Below are 6,981 nucleotides of genomic sequence, written 5' to 3'. Positions count from 1 at the left end.
GTTGAAATGAATGCATTATATGATGTAAATATCAATAATTTAAGCTATTAAAACATGTTATCAAAACATAGGATAAGAGTGGTTTCTATAAAGGAATTTTAAGAGAATAAAATATTATAGCAGAACAAAGAAGCTTATGTTACGAGCTCTGGCAACAGAGCACATTAAAACTGAACGCAATAAAATAAAAATGCTTATAAATATTGACGGATATCCCCGTAGCTTCTTTGTTTAATCCACACTGGAGGCTCAGGCGTATGTGGCTCTTTGTCACGACACCACATACGCACATACATGACAGAGAACAAAAACATGCAACTATCCATGCAACTTCACGCCTTCAAATCAATAAAGACTGAAAGAAGTTTATTCAAATCTTACGAGCTCTCTGGTGTGTGTGCAAAGCCGAAATTTGCTCTCGTTTCCTTCCCTCTCTCTCTCTCTGTCTTTTGTTAATCCCAAGGGGATGTTTGTTTATTTGCTGTCTTTCTGTCTGGTTGTAGAATATGGTCTGATATTCTTCGTGCACTGATAAAGAGAGCTGATGGAGAGCGGATGGCTTGAACGCAAACCCCTGTACATTCAACTAAATCCGTGCATCTGTCACCCTTGAATCGTCTTGGTTTTTGTCTCTCCGTGCCCTCTCAAATATCTCCTGTTGACTAGAATACATGCATGAATCAACAGAAGTTTAAATGCAAATAAAATGTATTTCACTCACGTTTTAATGCAGAGGCAGTGAAGAAGACGCACGGTAATGCTGTAGCCTATATTCAAGGTGTTGACACTCCGTATAACCCGTAGCTTTTGACGTCGAAAGCCGGTGTCCCCCTCCTGTCCATCTCCTGTCCTCCCTCGGGGTGTGGAAACCGTGATGCTTACTCGGATTAAGGGAGCGTCTACATTTTCCTCTCACGAACCATTGGGTGCTGTCAAATACGAACAGCTGTCCTTTTCATTTCACTCTGGTATACTATGGAAGTAAAAAGATGTAATCTTGACTTTAATGACTTTACATAATTATTACATAATGACTTTATTTCTCCAAATCGCGCATAGGCTATATCTCACAATTGAGACTATTTAAAAAAAAAATTGTAATTGCACTATTATATCTCACAATTGCAACTATTTCACAATATCTTTTGTTTTTCGTGATGTATACCTCGCATTTAAGACTTAAAATCGTGTTACTGCAACTTTTATGCATACAAATGTAGTTTTTTAAAAAATACTTTCTCAAAATCAAGGCTGATTGTCACGAAATACCTTTGAATAAATGTAGTACAGTACTATAATTACATTTAACAGGCGTTCATGGTTTCTCGGAGAATGAGTTGATTTTCCGTATTTTCCGTACATACAGTCAATACAATTAAAACAAACATAAAGAAAAGATAAAAAGGCGATAGCAAACTCTTTCTTTTAATTATATAAAAAACAATAGTTATATATTAATATTAACGAAACTGCACGTTCTCTATCCATGAAGATCCAGGATCCAATAAGAAACAAACACAAAAACAAATGAACACGTTTTATTTAATGGAAATTTACAGTGATATAAATAGCTTTACGGTTCGCTACTGCTTTATTTGAGTGTTCGCTTTTTGCGTTTGCATGTAACATTTGGACGGTCCCTGATATCAAGGACTCTAATCCGCCTTTTGTTCTGTCGAGCTCTGACCACGGTGCTGAAACTACATCGAGCCAAATCATGTTTTCTCGCAAATTAACGCCCACATAAACTACGTGCTTTCCTCACTATGTGGTCGAGCAATTTCTCTATCTCAGTGCGCGTTCTATCGGGGAATTCATTTTTAATTCATTCTCGATTTATAAAAAAAAACAAAAAAACTGCCTAAATAAAATAAGGAGGTGATATAGACAACATCACACACCGTGTGCTCGATTTACATCCTCCAAGGCATCAAGTGCATCTGTAATTGTTCAATGGTCAGTACCCTATATATCAGGCTGTACGGCTCTTAGGGTAAACTCAATCAAAGACTAGTGTACTTGTGTTAATTTACTGGGATTGGCAACCATCTGCCACGAGCCCCTAAATCCGCCAATGCTACTTTTACCCTTGACCCAAAAACCCATATGACTTAAAAACGCATCTTTCAGTTGATAACCTCACATTAAGACAAAAAACCCTCTATACTATGACTCAAAGCACGACTCATTCGCGTACACAAGAGTACGCACTTACAATCACAGATGACTCAACTGATTATACCAGACAGTTGAATTAACGACGACATCTGCTGGTTATTTCAGTATTGCAGCACTGAGAGCTTGTCAATGGTCGAAGTCTGTGTCAAAAATGCAGGAAGATCAATTCAATTCAATGTAATGTCCCAGACGATTAATATATTTTTTCAAACAAGAACAAAGAAATCTGGATGATAAACAAACTGCTTTCATAATTTGTGAGTAGCTTCCTTTATATATATTCATAGAAATCCATATCAAGCCGCTTGAGGCCTTTTTTTGTATCTTTGTGAGGTATGAAAAGTGGTATTATATCCACTCGCTTCAAGTGAACTTGCATAAAGGTCACATATACCCTGACCTTTACCAAGTGCATTCTTCCAAGCAATAACCAGTCAGTTCTGGGATATAGACTGTAACTATAGGCTTATATGCTCCTATGCATACATTCACAAAAATATGTATAAACAAATTATTTAGGCACAAAATTGTCTGCATCTTCATTGCAAGAACAGAAAAAAATAAGCCCAAATAAATACCTCTAAAGAAGAGAGCAAGCTATAGTTGCCTTTAGCAATAAAGTTAAGATCCCTTTGTACCAGTAGAGGGAGATAGAGCTCTAACTTTCCACTGTTTACTGCATTTGAAGGCCTGAGTTGAGAAACAACTTTACCAATTGACCATGTGAGCATCATCCATTGCAATAACAAATAACTTTAAGACAGCATTACATTTTGTCCATTGCCCTGGAAAAACGTGTGCATTTTACCACTTGAAATGCACCACTGACTTTATAGAGCAATGCTTTAGCCTGAGACAATTCAGGCTAAGAGTTCTGGCAAACATAAAAGGATGAGAGACATACTTGGTGTGCTCTGTGCAACAGCATATCCTTTACCTTGATTTGCAAGCGGATGGGATACAAGGGCATTGGATGTCCCCTCAAGCACAGCTGTTGCTGGGCAGACAAAATCCTTCACCAGAAGATCTGCATACATTGAGGATGGACAGGGGAAGTCAAATGAAACAAAAGGTTGATTGGGTTAAAAGACAAAGGACAGGAGGGGGAGGGGGAAGAAGTATTAACACATTAATAGAAAGCACAACCTTACATGTATGCATCTAGTATCAGTTGCATAGTTATATATTTTCTGTTCAGTTCCAAACACATGTGAAGAGAAAGTAGGAAATTCCATCGAAATCGCATTAGTCATATTTATCAATGCATGATCATGCAAAGAAGAACAAAAGCACTGGTTACTTGAGCAAAGCGTTTATTTTAATAGGCTATTTGAATTCAGGGTTAATTTCGAGTTAACTGTGTATGACGAGGGTGGGTAATTTCATGGATCGAATCCCACGCTGCACGTGCAGCTGTGAGAAGTTTCGCATGAAGCGATTAACGAATGTTTCACTTGAAACGTGCAGAGCACGCGCGCTTCGCGTATGTGGGCGTGTCCCTCACAACCAATTGAATTAAGTAGGCTTACGCTACAGACGAGGCGAGCTGACGAACTGCAGAACATGAATGAAAAACCTCAACATCACTGTTAAACAATAATCTTCGGTCCTGTAAAATTAGCCAATGGATTTTGTTTTATGATATTTACTTATAATTCAAAATATTGATTTCACTAATTATATTATATATTAATATAATAATTTGACAACTGAAATTATAATAATTATGCATATGTATTAAAATGGCAAGTCTTTTAAATCTAATAATTGCGTTTTATAACTAATTATGGCTAAAATATAGCCTATGATAATTACATATTTAAAAGGTTTTTGTCTCTTATTTCCAGTTCAGAAACTCGAAAATAACATCCTGATATTATTTTGTGTGCGTGTTATACGAGTGTTTTTTAGTTTTTTTCCCGCAAAGAAATTCGAATATGTAGCCTATCATATTCGATCTTACTGAAACCAGAGGACATGACGAGACACGGTTTGACTTTCTAATGTATTGGAGCGCTTCATGGTAAACCCTTACTGTGTTTTTCAATACGCCTACGTTAGAAATTCAAAATACTTTGAATATTAATAGAGGCGAACACCTTTGTTTTTAAATGGTAATGGAATGCAAATAAAACTATAACCCTTGAACTCTGGCCCTTCTCAATTTCTGTAAATAAATCAATTATTAAGAAATAATGTAGCTAACTTTAATAAAACATTATATGTTCTCTCACGTGTATTTATTTGTGTGCACATTACATCAAGTCTGTAAAAAGTAGTAATACAAGCGGATTAGATAATGTTTAGTTTAGGCTAAACATTAATTTAAACCTCAATTGCCAAGTTTTACAGAGGGTTAAGTACACCCAAAAATTAAAAATTCTATCATCATTTACTCACCCTTATGTTTTTCCAAACCTGTACGAGTTTCTTTCTTCTGCTGAACTAAAAAGAAGATATTTTGAAGAATGTTGGTAACCAGACAGTTGATGGTGTACCAAGCAATAGCCACAATTTCTTTTTTCCCTACCAAGTAAGTCAATGGCTACCATCAACTGGTTATCAACATTCTTCAAAAAAATCTTCTTTTAAGTTCAACAGAAGAAACTCATACAGGTTTGAAACAACATAAGGGTAAATGATAAAAGAATTTTAGGGTGAAGTATCCCTTTAAGCCTAGTCCTAGTATGCAGCGTTTTCATCAGATCTTTCTACCAAATCACAACACATTAATATGTTATGACTGTATTTTTGGAAACGATTTATGACCTCAAAACCCTTCTCTTCATGTACATCTGCTGTTTTCCATGAAAGAGGAGATCAGCCGTATAAAGCAGGGACCTCAGAGGGCGAAAAGAGAGTTTGAAAACCCCTGGTGTGAAACTATAAAGAATTTTGCTCAACACCAGATGTTTTCTTGTCATGAGTGTGTTCTTTTCTGAAGAAAAATGAAACTTTTAAATGAACAGCAAAATGCATGTGCTAGTTTTGATGAGGATTTTGTTGTAGGGTAGAGAATCCAATGAGTATATACCAGGACTGATTGGGCTCCCCTCGGCACAGGGCCCAGGACAACATTCAGGGTTGTCTCCCCCTGCTGACCACCATGTGTAAATATTATTTTTGTTTTGCTTACATCAAATATACTAGTGGTTACACCATAATATTTCTACATCTGTTGTTTTTGGAATGTAGACAGATATTAAAGATTAAGGCAATTAGTGAACTGTTCAGCTTTAACGGGTCTTAAGCAATTTAATGCTTGCTTTATGATTTTAAACACTTTGCTATTATAAGCAATGACTTAGAGGGTTAGTTCACCCAAAAATGTAATTCTGTCATTAATTGCTTACTTACCTTCATGTCGTTCCAACTCTGTAAGTCTTTCGTTCATCTTCAGAACACAAATTAAGAACTTTTTGATGAAATCTGAGGTTTCTGTACCTTCATCAACTACCACTTTTAAGCTCCAAAAATAAAAAGATCGTAAAGCTATTGCATATAAATCGAGCAGTTTAGTTCAAATTTTCTGAAGAGACTCGATCTCTTTATATGATGAACAGATTGAATTTAGGCTTTTATTCACATATAAACATTCATCAATTCACACATCAGTTGTGGTAAACGGAAGCTCAAGCATGTTCGCTTGATGTGCGAGAACCAATGAGGTTCATTCTCATGTTAAGCGGCACTTTTGAGCTTCCGCAAGAACCAATGAGGTTCATTCTCGTGTTACGCAGCGCGTTTGAGCTTCCGCAAGAACCAATGAGGTTCATTCTCGTGTTACGCAGTGCGTTTGAGCTTCCGCAAGAACCAATGAGGTTCATTCTCGTGTTACGCAGCGCGTTTGAGCTTCCGCAAGAACCAATGAGGTTCATTCTCGTGTTACGCAGCGCGTTTGAGCTTCCGCAAGAACCAATGAGGTTCATTCTCGTGTTACACAGCGCGTTTGAGCTTCAGCAAGAACCAATGAGGTTCATTCTCGTGTTACGCAGTGCGTTTGAGCTTCTGTACGAGGTTTGTTCTCGTGCGTCAAGCAGGTTTGGTTGAGCCTGATCAATGTTTATATGTGAATAAAAGCCTAAATTCAATCTGCTCATCATATAAAGCGATTGTGTCTTTGCAGAAAATTTAGACTAAATCGCTCAAATCATATGGGTTAGTTTTTCGATCTCTTTATAAACTTTTTGAAGCGTCAAAGTGGTAGTTGCGTAGCTGTCAATGGAGAGACAGAAAGCGCTCAGATTTCATCAAAAGATCTTCATTTGTGTTCCGAAGATGAACGAAAGTCTTACAGGTTTGGAACGACATGAGGGTAATTAATGACAGAAGTTTCATTTTTAGGTGAAATAACCCTTTAATTTTTCCAACTGCATAACTTTAGTTATTTAGCTAGTTTCTCATTATTTAACATTTTTGAGGCACAGAGAAAAGCCAGTTTCAAAATGTACTGGAATGGTTTTCTTTTATGATCCAGACCTTAAAGATTTCTGAAACAACGTCGGAATCAAACAAAACGGCTTTGATCATTGCCAAACTCCTTCCTAAAGAACGAGGCAAAATTCTTTATAACTTTCGCGTTTTTGCTGTTGTATTAATCAAGGGGGAAAAAACTCAGGAAGTTGTTACCCTGATTTGATTCAAGGAGCCGACTCCATAAACCGTGTACATGCAATCAGCCACAGCTGATCCTCGAGAATAAGTGATATTAAATGAAGTGGAATGATGCTTATAACAGGCCTCATATTAGAGGAAGGAGTTCTTGTGTAAATTCTTTGTCTTCTATGCTACATTTATTTCGGA

Source organism: Squalius cephalus, assembly GCF_949319135.1.
Source record: "Squalius cephalus genome assembly, chromosome: 8".
Classification (NCBI taxonomy): Eukaryota; Metazoa; Chordata; class Actinopteri; order Cypriniformes; family Leuciscidae; genus Squalius; species Squalius cephalus.
The sequence above is the reverse complement of the archived record's forward strand: the minus strand, read 5'-3'. Positions refer to the sequence as shown.